Source organism: Salminus brasiliensis, chromosome 19 (genome assembly GCF_030463535.1).
Source record: "Salminus brasiliensis chromosome 19, fSalBra1.hap2, whole genome shotgun sequence".
Taxonomy (NCBI): Eukaryota; Metazoa; Chordata; class Actinopteri; order Characiformes; family Bryconidae; genus Salminus; species Salminus brasiliensis.
Window position 1 is genome coordinate 2,719,421 of NC_132896.1, and position 21,595 is coordinate 2,741,015.

General features: G+C 45.2%; 1 protein-coding gene and 1 non-coding gene across 3 annotated transcripts in view; both read right to left on the reverse strand.

The window, feature by feature from the left end:
* Positions 1 to 21,182, reverse strand: part of smpd3 (sphingomyelin phosphodiesterase 3) — a 62,948-nt gene extending 41,766 nt beyond the window's left edge. The window contains exon 1 of one of the 2 annotated variants that reach the window (XM_072663306.1): positions 21,019 to 21,182. The gene's annotated coding sequence lies outside the window, so the exon portion shown is untranslated. The other variant, XM_072663304.1, reaches the window with a different exon arrangement.
* LOC140541613 (U4 spliceosomal RNA) lies at positions 4,702 to 4,849 on the reverse strand. The gene has a single exon (XR_011977940.1). It is a non-coding gene; the product is annotated as a U4 spliceosomal RNA (small nuclear RNA).
* Positions 21,183 to 21,595: the final 413 nt, after the last annotated feature.

Consider the following 21,595-nt stretch of genomic DNA (forward strand, 5'->3'; position numbering starts at 1 on the left):
GCAGTCTTTATAAGCAATAACTGCAGACGTGAAGTAAATGTATTATTAAAATACAGTCAATTTTGGACAAATATATCAATTCTGTTTATATTTCCATCTCTAAGAGTCCAGAATCTCCTAAAAAATGACTTGACCTGTGTGAGTGACTGTCTCTTAGACATTATTTGGAGAGGAATAAAGGGTTGGGTGAGGTATCAGACTGCTATCGGATCTGTGTCAGCAGTTACTCAGGGTTGCAATATCAGTATGAAAAATATGAAAAAAAAAGTACTTTGCCACACCCAATTAGAATGAATTCATTTGATTTGTTAATAATCATAACACCTATTTAAAAAAATATTAATAATAAATAATAATAATAATAATAATAATGACCACAACTAAAACAATAAAAATATGAATAATATTAATGATGCAAATAATAATAATAATAATAATAATAATAATGATAACTACAACAAAAACAATAATCATTTTAATAATATTAATAATCCAAATAATAATAATATGAATAATAATAATACCTACAACAAAAACAATAATCATATGAATAATATTAATAATCCAAATAATAATAATAATAATAATAATAATAATAATAATAACTACAACAAAAACAATAATCATATAATATCATTAATATTCCAAATACTACTAATAATAAAATAACAAAATAATACTAATATTAATATCAATAATAATCCAACTAATAATAATAACAAAAAATAACAATGATACAAAAATATATATTATTAATAATCATAACTATCATACTCATCATAATCATAATAATAGTAATTGAAATTGTTAATGACATAATGACTGAAAAAAATGTAAAAAGTATTTGGAAGGTATCCAGGTGCGTCACTCACTGTACTTAATGTTGTGGCAGAGGGCTGCCTCTTCCTCTCTGTTCAGCGTGGTCAATGGTAGTTATTAGACAGGTGGCTAAACTGGACGATTACACAAATGTTCTGCAGTAAATCTGATGGAGCTGTTTGGAGGATTCACTCTGTGGGGAAGTTCGGCCCGATCTCCACAGTGGTTCTGCTGCACTGCTGGAACCCGCTCTGCTCTTCACACAGCCAGGATTTCTAATCTCAGCCATTCTCTATAGCCAGTCTCTCTCTCTCTCTCTCTCTCTCTCTCTCTCTCCTGCGCTCTGTCTTTCTCTGAGGTCCGGATGCCGGGCCGGGCTGGGCCAGGCTGGGCTGTGTGTGTTGTTGGAGGTGTAATGTGGTTACAGCTGATGAATAAGGAAGGGATTATTAGTGCAGGGTAATGATGACACTAACTCAATAAGAGCTGCAGCACCTGCTCTCCAACACACTGCCTTTACTGCCTTTAGCATCTCGTAAATAACGCGTAACATAAACATGTGTACAAACAGAATTGTGTCAGTCAGAACCAGTCAAAAGTTTGGACACACCTGCTTATAAAACGTCTGATCTAAATGCTAGGGGTTCCAGTAGGCCTGACATTTGGGTTGACCCTGAAAGGAGCTGATTGGGTCATATTAGGCTATTATGGCTGTTTATTGGTCTTTTGCTGAATGAGTAAGTGTGTGTGTATTAATGTACATTAACATACTGTAGCTGAAGGGCTTCAGAGAGGTATTTCCACCCACACACACACACACACTGCCACGGTTTTGCAACTTAGGCCCATTGAAAAACACCCCATCCAACACACCCTAACTACGGTGGTCCTAACTACATGTAATCAATACTGAGAGATGGAGGCAATGCCCCCCAGAATTAAGCTGAATGCAATCAAATTCTCACAGCAATGCTCCTCCACAATCTAGTAGAAAGCCTTCTTCTTCCCTGGACAGTAGAGACAGTTACTCTAACACTTACTTTTTTAATACGCTTGATTTCGGAAGAGGCAGTGAACGAGCAGGTGTCCCAATACTTTTGTCCATATAGTGTGAGAATGCACTATAGTTCAGTGTGGATCGTGAGTAGAGGATTATGGTGATGTGACGATGATTCAGATTTACCCATCATGCACTCTTCTCCTCCTCTCACACTCCAGTGGTATTTCACACTAGCCCGTCTTTATCCTCTCTGTGACCTTTGACCCCGGTCGTCTCCTATAGAAGGGCAGTGGAGCCGAGGCTGTTCTGTGCTGTCAGTTGGAGTAAATGTGGCCTTTCTGCAGAGCGCTCAGAGCCATCTCCTGACCTCCACCTCGCCCTCCGGATGAAAGAGGACCTCCTACATCACAGAGTGTTCGGTGCCAGCCCAGCTTCAGCGTAGCCGCTTGGGCCTGGTGTGAGAATATAGCTACTCTACATGTCCAAATGTTTGTGGACACCCTTTCTAAAGAAGGCATTCCGGTACTTTAAGTTGCACCCATTGCTGATACAGATGTGCAAATGCACGCACACACACACACAGCTTCTCTAGTCCTTGTAGAGAGGTACTGCCAATAGAATAGGACTCTCCGAAGCAGATCAGACAACATCTACCTGTTGGCACGAGGTGTATGAGGCGGGGGTGGTGATCATCCAACATCCTGATTTCACTCTTCAATCAAATCCTCACAGCAATGCTCTTTCAAAATCTAGTAGAAAGCCTAACCTTCTTCCCTGGACAGCAGAGACAGTTACTCCACCAAAATCAGGATCAACTTAATTGAATTCCCTTTATTTCACAAGGGCAGGTGTCCCAATACTTTTGTCATTATAATGTAGCTAGATAGACAGGTAGATGCAGTAGTATGTAAACAGCATGAGGAATCCAGGAGGGTTAAATGTATGAAAACATTTTAGACACTTTATGCAAAATCTCACATTCATTTGACAGATACACACCCACACACACACACACACACACACTCAAATTTCATCAGCAGTCAGTTGAACTTCAAAGCCTGCCCCATTTTTCGTCACCATACGAATATAGATCTGCTTTTAACATTGATTTGCTCCACATTTCTGAAGTCCGCCGCTCCGGATGTGTTTATATTTGGAAGTCCCAGCTCACACCTACACCCGGAGGGAATTCAAACTGCGGCAAAATAAAACACACACACACACACACACACACACAGAAACATTCTCTACTCAAGCGTCTCTACTTCCTCCGGAAGCTGAGAAAGGCCCGTCTCCCTCCACCCATCCATCCTCTCCCTCTTCTATAGGGGAACCATAGAGAGCATCCTAAGCAGCTGCATCACTGCCTGGTTTGGGACCTGCACAGCCTCTGACCGCAAGACCCTCCAACGCATTGTGAGGACAGCTGAGAGGATCATCGGAGTCTCTCTCCCCTCCGTCATGGACATTTACACCACCCGCTGCATCCGCAAAGCAACCAGCATTGTGGATGACTCCACCCACCCTGTGACTGTTCTCCCTCCTGCCATCAGGAAGAAGGTACCGCAGCATCCGGTCCAACACGACCAGACTCTGCAACAGCTTCTTCCCCCAAGCCATCAGACTTCTCAACTCAACTCAACTTCTGAACTGATGTCTTTTCTGTTACATGCACTCTCTCTCTCTCTCTCTCTCTCTCTCTCTCCAACCATTTACCCCAGATAAAATGGGAAGCATTTTGCACTAATAACTTTACTACCTCACTGGACTCAATATTTATTACACACTGCATAATTTGCACACTACCCCTAATTATTTATTATTCTCTGTCTGCATTGTGTTGTGTTGTCTGTCCGCACTTGTATTGTGTTGCACTTGTGTTCTGTCTGCACTGTGTCTATGTTGCACCATGGTTCTGGAGGAACGTTGTTTCGTTTCACTGTGTCCTCTGTATGTAGCTGAAATGACAATAAAACCCACTTGACTTGACTTGACATTCAGACACACTGACTGAGGACAGCACACAGCAATTGCGCTACAGTTTGACAGCGAGTCTAGAGGCTTTCCCATTTTCCATTCCCAATTTATGTGTTGTGTGTGTGGGGTAGTGTTGTTATTAATGTTGTGATGACTGTATTGTGATTGTCTTGTATGTGAACACACTTGCTTGGCTGAGGCTAGGAAGGTGAAACTCAAGAAATTTGGGCTGGAGTTCTGGGGGGCTTCAAGCCGATTGGATTATTTGTCCCGAGAAGGAGAGGAGAGAGGAGCAATTTTATAGGGTGTGTAGTAATGGAGAGGAGGAGTTTGGGCGTGGTCCTTCTCCCAGACTCCAGTTAGAGTGGCCAAGGGTTCAATATAGACAATAATATTTTATCGTATCATGATACACAATATCTTATAACTTTTTTAAGCATATGGAGGATATAATCAGTGCTTAATAAACACTGATCAGCTGCAGGTTTTAGTCTGGCTTAATTGGATAAAGAGCAGCACTTTACTGTATTAAATATGGGATGGTAGTTTGGTCTGTGACCACGTCTATCCTGATGAATATCGTATATATCGTGTAAATATCTTTAAATATCGTGATACAATATTTGTACCATATCGCCCAGAAACATGCTGGTTTTTTTTGTCATTACATTTACCTTTACGGCATTTAGCTGATGCTCTTATTCAGGGCGACTTGCAAGGTAACTCATATTACAGAGGTGGGCCAGTGCAGTGTGAGTGGTAGCTCACTGGCAGGTAGTGGTGTTATCTACCTGCAAATCATGAATTGGCCAACAGTTATCCAAAACAATGTATTACATGTCGCACATCCTTAATCACGCTACTAAAAACGATTCTAACGAAACTATTTTAACCAGTGTTACCAGTCGCCTTAGAGACCGTCAGAACTGACCAGTACAGACTATATTTCAAGCCGTCACGGCGGGGTATTGGATAAAAGTTTCAACTAGCAATAATCATTGCGCCTCGGATAAACATTATAGGCTACGACACTGATCCACCCCGCGCAAAGCATTAATATAATATTATATTATATCATTATTAATTCTATTATTGTAATAGTTGCTACAAGTGTCAGCCCCTTGGTATTGCGCCCTCCCCCGTGGCGATTCCGAGCCACCGCCCACAGGCCCAAATAAGGACTTCCCCCTCGTTTGTGTTCACGTGTTTGGTTCAGTGTATCGAGTCATGTTCGTTTGGTTCACCTGGGACTGGGGGTACTTAAGGAGCCTCAACTCCATGGTTCAATGCAGAGAATTGTATCGTTTGGAACCTTGAGGTCACTCAAGAGGTTCCCAGTACAACTAGAGGTGTGTTACGGTCAGCTTCGGCTCGGTATCCACGTTCAGGAGCAGGTCACCCTGCTAACCACGTTATCAGCGAGACTCGCTCACTCACTGTCAGGATTCACTGGCTACCCACGTCCCAGCAAGGTGACCCGCGCTCACAGCAGCATGCTGCAGTTTCAGTTTAGGCCCTTTTCTAGCTGCTGGTTCTCCAGCTCTCCTTGTCTACGTATTGAGCGCTGCTCTAGTGCCCGCCCAGCTCCCCACTCCTCCCAGTCCCAGGTGTGTTATGTTCGCCCTTTGTGTCGTCACGTTTCGGTTCTGTCCACGTTATTCCCCTCTCATTGCTGCTCATGCTTTTAGTACTCTTGGTGTTTGTGTTCGTTTTTTTTTAATAAACCCTCTTGCATTGGATTCCATCTCTGCGAGTGTTCATCCCTTTACGTCTGGCCTAACACGCCATGACACCCAGCCTGAAACACACAGGGCTGAAGTGCTCTCAGATGAATGCTGTATGAGCTCAGTCAGTGTTAAAGGGCCACTCTGGTCTATATGAAAAATGTGTAATCATCTGTCTACATATGCCTAGTGACCACCTACAGTGGAGGAGAATTGACTGACCCCACACTGTTAAAAGTAGAAGATCACTGAGGATCTGAGGATCATTTGAAGGTTCTTCAGTTTGAAACTGTGCAGGAACCTCTTAAGGAACCTTCAAGGAACCTTTTTCTTCTAGGTTCCTCAAGCACCTATAGAAGTTTCCTTAGGATCTTAAACTTCTAACAGTGCTAAGGGGAAAAGGGTGTTGCTACCCTCTTTGCTCCACTGTGTGGCTTAGAAAGCTCTGAGGGTTCCCCACTCCCACAACTTCTAAGCTGTTGATGAACCAAACCAAACTCTACAAACTTGTGCAAACACACCCCCTCTCCCGTTACTAAGCGACACAGAGAGCAGACTGATGAGTGTGGAGGTATAGCAGCTAATTTCACCACACTTTGTGCTGACACAGTGAAAAAGATCCAGGAGAAACACATCTGGGTGAGGAGCGTGGGTGTTCGAAAGTGGGACACAGTGATGGATGGAGAGATAAATTAAGTTATGAATGAACTGGTGGAGGGCAGCACGGATGGATGTATAGATAAATAAACGAATGAATGAATGAATAGATGAATGAATAGATGCATGAATAGATGGATTGATGGCGGATAAATGGATGGACAGATGTAGGGATAGTAGGCAAGATCGATGGATGAACGGATGGATGGGTGGATAGTGGAAATGGAAGAAGATATGGATGGTGGAATAAATGTTGGGGTGAATGGATGGATGGATGGATGGATGGGTGGTGGAATGAATGTTGGGGTGGATGGATGGATGGTGGAATGAAAGTTGGTAAGGATGGATGGATGGGTGGTGGAATGAATGTTGGGGTGGATGGATGGTGGAATGAATGTTGGTAAGGATGGATGGGTGGTGGAATGAATGTTGGGGTGGATGGATGGATGGGTGGTGGAATGAATGTTGGGGTGGATGGATGAATGGTGGAATGAATGTTGGGGTGGATGGATCAATGGATGGATAGTGGAATGAATGTTGGGGTGGATAAATGGATGGGTGGTGAAATGAATGTTGGGGTGGATGGATGGATGGGTGGTGGAATGAATGTTGGGGTGGATGGATGGGTGGTGGAATGAATGTTAGGGTGGATGGATCAATGGATGGATAGTGGAATGAATGTTGGGGTGGATAAATGGATGGGTGGTGAAATGAATGTTGGGGTGGATGGATGAATGGATGGATGGTGGAATGAATGTTGGGGTGGGTGGATGGATGGATGGTAAAAAACAATGGCAGGATGGAGGGAGGGATGGAGGGATGGATGGATTGATGGATGGATGGATGGATGGTGGAAATAATAGAAGGATGGAGGGATGGATGGATGGATGGATGGTGGAATAAATGTTGGGATGATGAATGGATGGATGGATAGATGAATGAATGTTGGGGTGGATGGATGGATGGTAAAAAACAATGGATGGATGGATGGTGGAAATAATAGAAGGATGGAGGGATGGATGGATGGATGGATGGATGGTGGAAATAATAGAAGGATGGAGGGATGGATGGATGGATGGATGGTGGAATGAATGTTGGGGTGGATGGATGGATGGTAAAAAAAAAACAATGGCAGGATGGAAAGAGGGATGGATGGATGGATGTATGGTAGAAATAATGGATGGATGGATGAATGGATGGATGGATGGTGGAAATAATGGATGGATGGATGAATGGATGGATGGATGGTGGAAAGAGTGCGATTTATGGCAGGATGGAAGGATGGATGGTTGGATGGTGAAATGAACGGCAGGATGGGCAACGGATGACAAAAAAATTCCCATCAAAACAGCTGCCAGTTTCATACATAACAAATGGGCAGAACTGGGCCTGAGACTGCCGCAGTACCTTGAGTCCATGTTCATGTTGCCAAATAAAATCTGTAACTTCTCATATTTTGCCAAAACTCGGAGGTGCTATTTCAACAGCGGGCAAGAAACTAAATAAATTAGAGCGACTGCACTTCAGTTTCTTAGTAACGAGCCCCAGTAGAGTCTTAATGAAAGCTTCGGTCTCAATACACCGTTCAGTGCTGAGTGGGAGATTTACAGAGGGATACAGTGGACTGAGAATTAATATTTAATGAAATACTAAATAAATATTTAACTTATACACAGAACAGCCATAACATTAAAACCGCCTGCCTAATATTGGGTAGGCCAAAACAGATCTGGCCTATCAGGGCACAGACTCCACAAGACCTCTAACGGTGTCCTGAGGCACCTGGTACCAAGACTAATGTTTGCAACATTAAGAAGTCCTGTAAGTTGTGAGGTGGGCGGGGCGTCCATGACCTTGGGGCGCTTTTGGTAGGTACTGACCACTGCATACCGGGAACTGACCCAGTCGTCTGACCCCAGAACAGTTTGACAGTTTCACAGTTTGGTCCTTTTTTAATCAGTCGATAATCAATGTTCTTCACTTCAGCTTAGTTAGTGGTTTTAATATTATGGCTGATGGGTGTATGTGTAGGCTGGAAGCTGTATGTAATTTATTCCCCTGAGGACGAGCGAGAGATTTACAGTATAAACACTGAGAGGATGCTTCACTGAACTCTCTGAAGATAGTGAAGAAGTGTGTGGCGGTCAGAGAGTGGAGTGGACACACACAGATGACTTTATATCCTCCTCCACAGCAGAAGAGCGAGAGAGAGAGAGAGAGAGAAAGAGAGAGAGAGAGAGAGAGAGAGAGCATGAGAAACTCAAGTGTATGTGGGGAGGGTTGCCACGGAAACCGCCCAAAGTTCAGACTACAGCAAACAGTGGCACACATAACCCTGAGAGAGAGAGAGAGAGAGAGAGAGAGAGAGAGCATTGACAGAATGTGCATTCGTGTGTGTGTGTGTGTGTGTGTGCATGTGTGTGTAAACTGGACACAGATAGCGTGTGCCTTTCTCCTAATGTTAAGTGTAAGTGTGTCTCAGCTGCAGCACCTGCTACAGCACTCACATTCACCAACACACACACACACACACACACACACACACACACACACACACACACAGCCTGTCTCTGACATCTGCTCTGAGGTCACTATATTGCAGTAATGACAGACCTGCTCTCCACTCTTACAGGGGTGTGTGTCTGGATGTGTGTCTCGCTGTGTGTCCGGGTGTGTCCACTTCAGAACCAGCAACCCTCTGTAATCTCAACCAAGGGCGTAGAACACCCCCACACACAGCGTACACACACACACACACACACACAGCCGGCGCCACCACAAGGGCCTAGAACCACATCTCCACCCACAACTTTCAAGACACAGAATTAGAGAGAGCAAAGAGGCAGCAGCCAGCACACAGAGCTGACCGGGTGGATGGAGGGATGGATGGATGGATAGATAGAAGGATGGATGGATGGATGGATGGGGAGATGGGGAGATGGATAAACATATGAGTAGATGGATGATGGATGCTAGATAGTCGGCACCACCACAAGGGCCCAGAACCACGGCTCCACCCTCAACTTTCAGAAACAGAATTAGAGAGAGCAAAGAGGCAGCAGTCAGCACACAGGGCTGACAGGGTGGATGGAGGGATGGATGGGTGGATAAATGGATGGATGGATGGATGGTGAGGTGGATGGATGGTGAGGTGGATGGATGGATAGATGGTGAGAGGGATGGTGAGATGGATGGATGGATGGATGGAAGGATGGATGGATGGATAGATGATGAGACGGATATATATATGGGTAGATGGATGATGGATGCTAGATATCCGGCACCACCACAAGGGCCCAGAACCACGGCTCCACCCTCAACTTTTAGAAACAGAATTAGAGAGAGCAAAGATAGTTAGACGGATGGATGGATGGTGAGATGGATGGATGGTGAGATGGATGGATGGTGAGATGGATGGATAGTGAGATGGATGGGTGGATGGATCGACGGATGGATAGATAGACAGAGGAATGGTAAGATTAATAAATACATGGATGGATGGATGATGGATGGACTGGATGGATGACAAAATTGATGAATGGATGGCTGGGTGAACAGATGGTGAGATGGGTGGATGGATGAATTGGATGACGAATGGATGGATGGATGGACGGATGAATAAATGTGCTTAAATGTGCTTCTAGATAGACAGAGAAGCTAATGTCAAATACAGAGGATTTTCACACACACACACACACACACACACACACACACACACACACACTGGTCCTACAGATTAACAGGTACAAAACACCAAATCCTCCTCTCTCACTGTGTTCATTTCTCTCTGTGTACCAGCAGAGCACACATAATCTCTCCCTGTTCATACAGTCTGCTCACACTGCACTGCCAGGACATGCACACACACACACACACACACGCACACACACACGCACAGTATGTACATCGGGAGAACATCAGCTCAAAGCTAAAACTGATTCAGTAAAACCTTCAGTTTGGATTTCAGTTTCTAGGCCAAGAGCAAGTATGTGTAAATACACAGCTAAGACCCCCACAGCAAACAGCGCTAACCCCCCCAGCCAAATATACACCCAGCCACATTCACATACACACTGTCCACTCTGACTACTGTACACAGGAACCCTCTATATACACGGCTCTCACTGTCTAAATGAACCTGGATGAACCTGGCACACACACACAACTACACACACACACACACACACACACACACACACACACACAACTGCACACACAGGTAGTTCTTGTTAAAAATGCTTTACAAAGTCAGGATTGTCGTGTTGGTGCTGTAGGTTACGGCTGTTTGTCTCTGGCTCTACTACAGAGTCAGGACACTGTCATCCTGAAAAGGTGCTAAAACAAGTTCTCTCTCTCTCACACACACACACACACACACACACACACACACACACACACACACACAGTGAGCTGTGTCTCTTCCTTACAGGCTGCAGTGTGTGTGGGTCTTTAGAGAGCGAGACGAACGGCTTCTCCTAAAAATAGCCCCCACGCGTCACACTCGCAATCCAGGCTGCTGCTGCGTATGATTGCTGTTGACATAATCTGAAGAATTCCCATTCGGGGCAGAGCGAGAGAGGAAGGGTGAGAGGAAGCGGGAGAGGGAGCGGGAGCGGGAGAGGAAGGGTGAGAGGAAGCGGGAGAGGGAGCGGGAGAGGAAGGGTGAGAGGAAGTAGGAGAGGAAGGGAGAGAGGAAGCAGGAGAGGAAGGGAGAGGAAGGGTGAGAGGAAGCAGGAGAGGAAGTGTGAAATGAAGGGGGAGAGGAAGCGGGAGAGAAAGCAGGAGAGGAAGCGGGAGGGGAGCAGGAGAGAGGAGCGGGAGAGGAAGCGGAAGAGAAAGGGAGAGAGGAAGCGGGAGAGGAAGGGTAAGAGGAAGGGAGAGAGGAAGCAGGAGAGGAAGGGAGAGGAAGGGTGAGAGGAAGCAGGAGAGGAAGTGTGAAATGAAGGGGGAGAGGAAGCGGGAGAGAAAGCAGGAGAGGAAGCGGGAGGGGAGCAGGAGAGAGGAGCGGGAGAGGAAGCGTGACAGGACAAGAGAGTAAGGGTGAGAGGAGCGCGAGAGGAAGGGTGAGAGGTACAGGAGAGGAACGGTGAGAGGAAGCGGGACAGGAAGGGTGAGAGGAGCTGGAGAGGAAGCGGAAGAGAAAGGGTGAGATGAGCTTGAGAGGAAGGGTGAGAGGAGCGCGAGAGGAAGGGTGAGAGGAAGCAGGAGAGGAAGCAGGAGAGGAAGGGTGAGTGGAAGCAGGAGAGGAAGGGTGAGAGGAAGCGGGAGAGAAAGGGTGAGAGGAAGCAGGAGAGGAAGCAGGAGAGGAAGGGTGAGAGGAAGCAGGAGAGGAAGGGTGAGAGGAAGCAGGAGAGGAAGCAGGAGAGGAAGGGTGAGAGGAAGCAGGAGAGGAAGGGTGAGAGGAAGCAGGAGAGGAAGGGTGAGAGGAAGCAGGAGAGGAAGCAGGAGAGGAAGGGTGAGAGGAAGCGGGAGAGGAAGGGTGAGAGGAAGGGTGAGTGGAAGCAGGAGAGGAAGGGTGAGAGGAAGCGGGAGAGAAAGGGTGAGAGGAAGCAGGAGAGGAAGCAGGAGAGGAAGGGTGAGTGGAAGCAGGAGAGGAAGGGTGAGAGGAAGCGGGAGAGAAAGGGTGAGAGGAAGCAGGAGAGGAAGGGTGAGAGGAAGCAGGAGAGGAAGCAGGAGAGGAAGGGTGAGAGGAAGCAGGAGAGGAAGGGTGAGAGGAAGGGTGAGAGGAAGCAGGAGAGGAAGGGTGAGAGGAAGCAGGAGAGGAAGCAGGAGAGGAAGGGTGAGAGGAAGCAGGAGAGGAAGGGTGAGAGGAAGCAGGAGAGGAAGGGTGAGAGGAAGCGGGAGAGGAAGGGTGAGAGGAAGCAGTGAAAAGTCTCCAGCGATCACAAAAACCAGGCCAGACATCATTAAACCAGCATTTCAGTACCAACAGCTCAGAACTGACAGCTCAGTGCCAAAAGTTCAGTACTTTAATACAAACACTTCAGCACCAACAGTTTAGAATTAGGTTTAAGACCAATATTTCAGTACCAGCAGGTCAGAACTAACAGTTCAGTACTTCAATAAAGCAGTTCAGCACCAACAGTTCAGTATCAACAGTTTAGGATCAATAGTTCAGTACCAACAGCTATCAGCGCATCCAGGTCAGGACCAACAGGTCAGGACCAACAGGTCAGGACCAATAGCTAAGAACGGACAGTTCAGTACTTCAGTACTGTTCAGTACCAACAGATCATAAACAATAGTTCAGAACCAACAGTTCCTCAATACAATGGGTGTGTATGTCTGGTCAAAGGTTAGTAATCATGTCTGTGTGACAGTAATAAAGGCTGCATTTTGCAAATGAATGTAAAAACATCCGCACCAGTTCAGAACCAACAGTTTAGTACCAACAGTGGAGCACAAAACGCTCAGTACCAACAGATTAGTGTCTTAGTAACAAAAAATCAGCTCTTACCATTCAGTATGAACAGCCTGGGTCCAACAGATCAGTACCAACAGTTCAGCACAAATGGATCAGCACCAACAGTTCAGTACTAACAGATTAGAACCTCAGTACCAAACATTCAGTCCAAACAGCTGTGCTTCTGTGCTTACCGAAACTGCCATCCACCTACAGCATTTCCTCTCTTGGATTAGGTGTTTGTGTTTTGACGATCTTTGAAGTGTGTGTGTGTGTGTGTGTGTGTGTGTGTGTGTGTGTGTGTGTTCAGGGTGTGTCTGTCTCGTAAAAGGTCAATATTCACACCAGTACTGCAGTAATAAATCCTCCCTGTAACACAAAAACTCTTCTCTTGACTTTTTGATGTGATCTGACAGCTGTTCTTTATATTAGATCAGAATGTGATGATAAATGGACCAATAGAAATGCTCCAAAATGACAAAATGAATAAAATATTTTACAATACTCCTTACTGTACTTGTTACAGTACTGAGAGTTACAGTACTGAGAGTTACACTAATGGGAGTTTTACAGTACTGAGAGTTATAGGAATGAGATAATTACAGTAATGAGTGTTACAGTAATGATATTGTTACAGTACTGAGAGTTACAGTAATGGGAGTGTTACAGTACTGAGAGTTACAGTAATTAGAGTGTTACAGTAATTAGAGTTTTACAGCAATGAGTGTTATAGTAATGAGATAATTATAGTAATGAGTGTTACAGTAATGACATTGTTACAGTAATGAGTGTTATAGTAATGAGATAATTATAGTAATGAGTGTTACAGTAATGACATTGTTACAGTAATGAGTGTTACAGTAATGAGTGTTACAGTAATAAGAGCATCACAGTACTGAGTGTTACAGTAATAAGTGTTACAATAGTGAGTGTTACAGTAATGTGAGTGTTACAGTAATTATTTATGTAATTAATTATTTTATGTACTTGAGTAAAAGAAACTATATGTCAAAGGTTTGTTGACACCCTTCTAATGAATGCATTCAGCTACTTTAATTAGGTTGCACCCATTGCTCTCACAGATGTGCAATTGAACACACACACACACAGCTTGTCTAGTCCCTGTAGAGAAGTACTGCCAATAGAATAGGACTCTCTGGAGCAGATGAACCCAGATTAACCTATTGGCACCATTCTGCCTAATGCCACGTGTGAGCTTGAGGGGTGTAAGGCTTCCCAGCATTGAGCTGTGGAGCAGTGGAAGAACTGTGTGCTCCATCCAGTACATTTGGGATGAGGAGTTGGGGAGGTGGGAAGGATGATGAGGTGGGATGGTGATCATTATCCGACATCCTGACCTCACTGACCTCGCTGAATGCAATCATATCCTCACAGCAATGCTTTCTTGGGCAGTAGAGACAGTTACTCCAACAAATCCACAAAAGCAAGATCAACTTTCTTAATACCCTGATTTGATAAAAACTGAACTAAATGAGCAGGTGTCCCAATACTTTTGTCCATATGTCTGTATGCACTGTAAGTACACTGGGAGACTACATTGAGTAATGAGGAGATCAGGAGTCAGGATAAGCCAGTGCAGATCTTTCAGATCAGAGTCTGGAATCTGGGTTTGAGCTGATTAGCGGTTTGTTATGAAGCCGCTGGATCCGTCTGACTCTCTGCTTTAAGCAGATTTACAGCAGGTTACTCACTCCTCACCCCTCTAAGCATCTTTTTCTGAAGCTGATCAGGACTCTCCGTTTCCTTCGGGAGACGTGATGAACACCCATTCACTCTATTTTTAACCAGAGCGTTCTTACATAACAGCCTTTTTATCTGTAAGCAAAAATTTACATACATTAAACATACATCTGTGTGCGAGAGGGAGCGAGAGACATCGAGAGAGAGAGAGAGAGAGATAGTGAGTGAGAGAGAGAGAGATAGTGAGTGAGTGGTGGAAGAACCGATGTCCCATCATGCCTGATACACGAACCAGAACACCAGTGAAGTCCATCAAACACACACACACACACACACACACACACACACACACACACACACACACACACTGTGCTGACCATACTGGCAACCAAATTACAGAGTTTATAAAGGGAAAGAGAGACAGCGGGAGAGAGCGAGAGAGCCTGCCTGCGAGAGAGTGCGCGAGTCAAGTACTAAAGATGTGAGAACACTGGGCTGCTTTAGGGAAAGTATGGCTACTGTATCACAATCTACACTATACGGACAAAAGTATTGGGACGCCTGCTCATTCATAATTCCATCTGAAATCAAGCTGTTCAAAATCCTGCTTTTGTTGGAGTAACTGTCTCTACTGTCCAGAGAAGAAGACTTTCTACTGGATTCTGAATAGTACATTGCTGTGAGGATTTGATTGACTGCATTCAGCTACAAGAGCATTAGTGATTTCAGGATGTTGGATGATGATCACCACCTTACCTCATCGCAGAAGTACTGGATGGAGCTGCATCATCCATCATTTCAGAGAACACAGCTCTTCCACTGCTCCACAGCTCCTCAATGCTGGGGGGCTTTATACCCCTCTATAAGCCCACGCCTAGCATTATTAGGCAGCACGGTGCCAACAGGTTCATCTAGTTGATCTGCTCCAGAGAGTCCTAATAGGGACTCTATTACAGTCAGCAACAGGTGCAACTTAAAGTAGCTGAAAGCATTCCTTACAAGGGGTGTCCACAAATATTTGGACTTAGTGTAGCATTTTTTGTTCAAGTGTTTAATGCAGAGTGGAGATACTGGCTCTAGATTTTGCACATTCGGCCAAAAGTAAGGAATGGTGAATCAGCGAAGGCCTTTCGTGAAGGTTTCCAACTGACTCTGAGGCTTAAACGGAAATGAGATTAATGGAGGCTCTGGTTTAACCTCTGATTTTGATAAATCTGAAGCATTAATGTGGCACCATCGTTTGTCATTCGTCGTTTGAATGGAAAAAAGGCAGCCTACATTCAGCCAATCAGCTGCATGATGCACTAGATAAGTAAACACATGCTCTTTGAGTCCATATTGCTTCCTGTTATTACAGACAGTGACAAAATGGCCTAATATTTCCTGCAAATTCATGGTTATACATATTTCTCAGAGGATTCCAGCAGCATGATCGTTTACACAATGTTAAGTTATAGATCAGATGGTTCTGAGGAAGAGGGGAGGGGGGGTCAGGTGCCACGTCGTGATACGAGACACCACAGCATCTGGTTTCCCGATGCGTGTGTACAGGCAGAAGTAAATAAAGGGCCAACTCACTGTCTTCACACTGGTATTGCATTGCATTAAAAGGCCTGTTCCAGGCCGAAGTCTTGGAGAACAGTGTTCATGGAGAACGCACACTGTGCACAGCCCAGGCATCTACCTCTCTCTAACCCTGTCTATGAAGGAGTTTCTCTGGATTCGTCAAGGTCTCTCTCTCTAGCCGAGATATCATCCAAGATACGAGTCACGACTAGAAGCTCAAGGGGAAAAGCACACACGGCTCGCTGTGTTGAAATCAGCGCAGCGGGAGGCGCTGTGATAATTCAGCCTGCGCTGCTTCATCACACAACTGGTTTTTGTCTGCTTCTGTACCTGCAGAGGAGAACGTCCCAACACTAATATCTGCAGAAAACACTGATGGTACCAAGACTGGCTGTCTGAAGCTTCACTGTGCATGTGGACTGTACAGGTGGCGTACGTAGCTTACACTCTCGTGCTTCGGGAAGAGCAGAAAGGTCCTATATATAACCCTGGATAAAGGATTTACCTTTTTATAGCTCCTAAAAACTATAATTTATATGAAAGAGTGAAGACCACCAATTAGTGTGTGAGATACTCCGCTGTAATCAGGGGTCCCTGTGCTGCAGTGTTGGCTCATGGATTCAGTAAAACACATGTGGTCGCAGTTACCTCATAACATGCTCCAGAGCGGTTCAAAGGGTTAATTAGGGGGTGCCAAATCTGACCCAGAATTACAGACTATATACATATATATATTTATATATATGTATATGTATATAACCCCACCCTCTTTAGTCTTGTAAGTGGAACTGTCCAGTTAGCTTGTGATCCAGTACTCATACTGTCCCTATAGTACAATGAATCTGTCCAAATGTTTGTGGACACCCCTTCTAATTGATCTACTCAGCTACTTTAACCTGCACCCATTGCTGACACAGCTTGTCTAGTCCCTGTAGAAAAGAACTGCCAATAGAATAGGACTCTCTGGAGCGGAAAAACCCAGAAGAAGCTACTGGCGCCAGGATTGGGGCTCTAGTGTATAAAGCCCCCCAGCATTGAGGAGCTGTGGAGCAGTGGAAGATGAAAGCTGTGTTCTCTGGAATGATGGGTGGTGGAGCTCCATCCAGTACTTTTGGGATGCGTTGGGGAGATGGCATTGAGGTGGGGTGGTGATCATCCTCATCCAACATGCTGACCTCATTAATGCTCTTTAATGCAATCTCCAAAATCTAGTAGAATGCTTTGCTTGGATGGTACACTGTTAAAAGTATATGTTATTTGAGGAACTTTTGGAGGTTCTTCAATTTGAAACTGGGGAGGAACCTCTTACAGAGCTTTGAGGAACCTTCATAAATAAGGTTTTTAGAAGAAAACGGTTCCTTAAAGCACCTTAAGAGGTTCCTTAACAGTTTCAAGTTGAAGAACCCCTAAAGGATCACTTTTAACAGTGTAGAGACAGTTACTTCAGCTGTACAAGCAGTTGTAAAAGTAGTTGCCCTATCCTACAGAAACAGCCCTCAGGGTGAGAGCTAGTTCTAATAGTATATGTATCCCTCATAGCCTTGGCAGCCTTCAAGGTGTGTGCAGCCCTTTTTACAGTCTAAAAGGTTTAGGTAATCCCTTTCTATTCTACAGAACCCTCAAACATGCACCATGCTAAGTACCAGTGTCATGCTACCCTATAGAAACAGCCCTCAGGGTATGAGCGGTAAAGCAAACTAGTCTTCAGCCCTAAAGGCATTAATAAGCCTTAATAACCTACATAATCAGGGCCTGAAACAGCTATAAAAGCATCAAAACAGCTCTGAAGGCGTCCTAAACAGTCATGTCATATGCCAGTAACTCCATAGCTTTTACTAGCCCTCCAAATCAACCCTAAATATGGGAGCTACCCAACAGAAACAGTCCTAAAAGTGTGAACAGCCACCCTAGCTTACACAATCAGCCCTGAAGATGTAGGTAGCTCTTATTCATCATCTTCATAAAGCTAAATATGTGAGCAGTACCTACATTATAACCCCTAAAATGGTCCTGGTGCAGGTGTGAGAAGCTCAGTAGCTACTAGTAGCCACCCTACCTTACAGCCCTCAGGGTGTGAGCAGTCTAATGAAATAGCCCTAAAACCATAACTAACCCTAGCTAGCCTACAAAAACAGCCTTGAAGCCTTATTAGTTTACAGAGACAGCCCTGGGGGGGGTGAGTATCAGACCTAACGGTGTCAGCAATAACGGTATTACAGTACTGAAAATGTCCTAAAAGTGCAAAGCCCTCTATCTATCCTCCGAAAGCACAGATAACTCTTACAAACGTATAGGAACAGCCCTAAAGGTGTGAAAAACGCAGTCACTAGCACTACTCTTCCAAAACAACCTTAAATCCGTGAGCGATATTTACACCACCCTACAAAAACGGCAGTCCTAAAAGTGCAAGTAGCCACCCTACCTTACAGAAACAGCCCTGAGGGTGTGAGCAGTCATGTACTGGTCTAAAGAAACAGCCCTAACAGCATAATCAGCCCTTACTAACTTACAGAATACAGCCTTGAAGGTGTGTGTAGATTTATAGACAGTATTTAAAATGCTTGTTCATTACTTACTACCCTACAAAAACCCTAAAGGTGTTTAAACAGCCCTAAAAACGCCTGCAACTCAATAGCTCACACTACCCTTCCAAAACAACCCTAAATATGGGAGCTATGCTCTACAGAAACAGTCCTAAAAGTGCAAGTAGCCACCTTACCGTCCAGAAACAGCCCCAAAATTCATGAGCAATGTTTACACTACCTCAATGAAACAGTCCAAGATGTGCAAGTAGCCACCCTACCTTACAACACCAGCCCTGAGGGGTGAGAGTCTTGTACTGGTCTGATGAAATAGCCCTAAAACATAAGCAACCCTTAATAGCACATGGGAAAGCGAAAGCATGTAAACAGCCTTGAAGGTGTGGCCAGCCGTCCTAGAACCAATCTAAAGGGTTTAGCCCATCCCTTACTAACCAACAGAGACCCTAAAGGTGTAAAACCAGCTCCACAGATCCTAAAGGGCGTGAACAGTCTACATGACTGATCTAAAGGAACAGTCTTAGCTGCCCCTACTAACTTACAGAATACAGCATTGAAGGTGTGTGTAGATTTATAGACTACCCTTCCAAAACAACCCTAAATGTGGGAGCTATGCTCTACAGAAACAGTCCTAAAAGTGCAAGGAGCCACTATACACTGTTCAAAGTACAAGATCCTTAAGGAACATTTGAAGGTTCAGTTTGAAACTGTGGAAGAACCTCTTAAGATGCTTTGAGGAACCTTCAAGGAACCCTTCTTCTTCTAAAATCCTTTTCCAAAAGGTTCCTCAAAGCATCTTAAGAGTTTTCTCTACAGTTTCAAACTGAGGAACCTCCAAAAGTTCCTCAAGGGTCTTCTACTTCTAAGAGTATACCTTACAGAAACAGCCCTGAGGGTGTGGGAAGCTCCTACCACCCATCCAAACAGACCTAAAGGTGTAGGCAGTACCTATATTACCCCACAGGAACAGCTCTAACAGCACAAATAATCCTTACAAGCTTAAAGGAACAGCCCTAAAGGTCTGAACAGCTCAGTCGCTCACACTACCCCTCCAAAACAACCCCAAATTCGTGAGCAATGTTTACACTACCCTACAAAAACAGCCCAAAAAGTGCAGGTAGCCACCCTGCCTTACAAAACCAGCCCCGAGGGTGTGAGAGTCTTGTTCTGGTCTGAAGAAATAGCCCTAAAACATAAGCAACGCTTCCTAGCATACACAAAAACAGCCCTGAAGACATTTACATGCCTTATTAGTTTACAGAACCAGTTGCAAAAGCATGTAAACAGCCTTGAAGGTGTGGCCAGCCGTCCTAGAACCAATCTAAAAGGTTTAGCCCATCCCTTACTAACCAACAGAGACCCTGAAGGTGTAAAACCAGCTCCATGGCTCATACTACCCATCCAAACCAACCCTAAATGTGTGAGTTACCCTGAGCTGCCCTGCAGAAACAGTCCTAAAAGTGCAAGTAGCCACCCTGCCTTACAGAAACAGCCCTAAAGGGTGTGGGAAGCTCCTACCACCGGTCCAAACAGACCTAAAGGTGTAGGCAGTACCTATATTACCCCACAGGAACAGCTCTAACAGCATAAAAAATCCTTACAAGCTTAAAGAAACAGCCCTAAAGGCGTGAACAGCTCAGTCGCTCACACTACCCCTCCAAAACAACCTTCAAGGAACCCTTCTTCTTCTATCTAATCCTTTTCCTAAAGGTTCCTCAAAGCATCTTAAGAGTTTTCTCTACAGTTTCAAACTGAGGAACCTCCAAAAGTTCCTCAAGGGTCTTCTACTTCTAAGAGTATACCTTACAGAAACAGCCCTGAGGGTGTGGGAAGCTCCTACCACCCATCCAAACAGACCTAAAGGTGTAGGCAATACCTATATTACCCCACAGGAACAGCTCTAACAGCACAAATAATCCTTACAAGCTTAAAGGAACAGCCCTAAAGGTCTGAACAGCTCAGTCGCTCACACTACCCCTCTCAAAACTACCCCAAATTCGTGAGCGATATCTACCCTGCCTTACAGAAACAGCCCTAAAGTGTGTGAGCGGTGCTCTGAAAGCACACCAAACAGTGGGACCACTGCAAACACATGAAAACAACTGCCCCAAATGTGTGTGTGTGTGAGAGAGAGAGAGAGAGAGAGAGAGTGTGTGTGTGAGTGTGTAGCTCTGACAGAAACAACCCCCCTAAAGGTGCGAATAGCTTCTGCTATCCTATAGAAACAGCCCTGGAAAGCAGAGCAGACCTCATGTACTGTCCAAGCAGACTGCAGGAGGGTCACTCCTGCTCCTCCTGTGCCTCAACTCCCAATTAGAAAATGGCATTTCAGCCTTTAGTGGCTATTGTTCCCTCTCCCACAAGCAAACAAGCGGAGCAATAATACACACCTGCTCTGCTCAGTCGATGCCTCGCTGTCTCACACAGCCATGCAAACACCATTCAAATGATCCCCCCTCGCGTGAAGCCCAAACAAGCAGGGTGGAGGGCGGAGCAGCCCGGATAAGCCCTAACGACTGCAACAACGAGCCCCGTGCAAGCCAACGTGGTACGTGGCCATCCAGGAATCCCGTAGACGATCCCTTTATTGTCCTCCCATCCCCAACTTTCTCTTTCAGGCAGGAATCTTACCTACAGGCTCGGGAAGCGGCTAACAGGTGAAGCACTTGTCCGGCACTATTCCTTTTTTAACAGAAGACCCTGTTTTCGCCCCTCTTCACGCCCTTTCAGCTCCGCCGGGGTCTCCCCCCCTGCCTGTATCACGGACGACGACGTGGGTTTCTGTCCAGCACCACCACACTTTGAACAGCGCCACTGACGTCACCCCCACCCACCCCCCACCCAAAAAAAAAAAAAAAAAAAGCCACGCCTTTTAGATAGCGACCCTGACCAATCACCGGCCGGGCCAGCAAACCCTTCTCAGCCCTCTGCTCGCGTCCCAAAACCCCACCCAAGACATCAGCTAGCTACAACGTTCACATTTGACAGCCTCGCACCAGGCGTGGAGCAGCATGTCTCCCTTCATCTTCTCGATTTAACCCAAAAGACCAAAAGATGTGCTGCGGAACACGTCCGAAGAGCAGCCCGGAGGTGATTTCGATTAAAATTAGCACAGGATGACATTAAAAAACAAGTCAATTCGCCTTAAAACTCAGCGAAATAGCGCGATACAGTGAAAAACTCCAATTCCCACAAGGCACTGCTACCG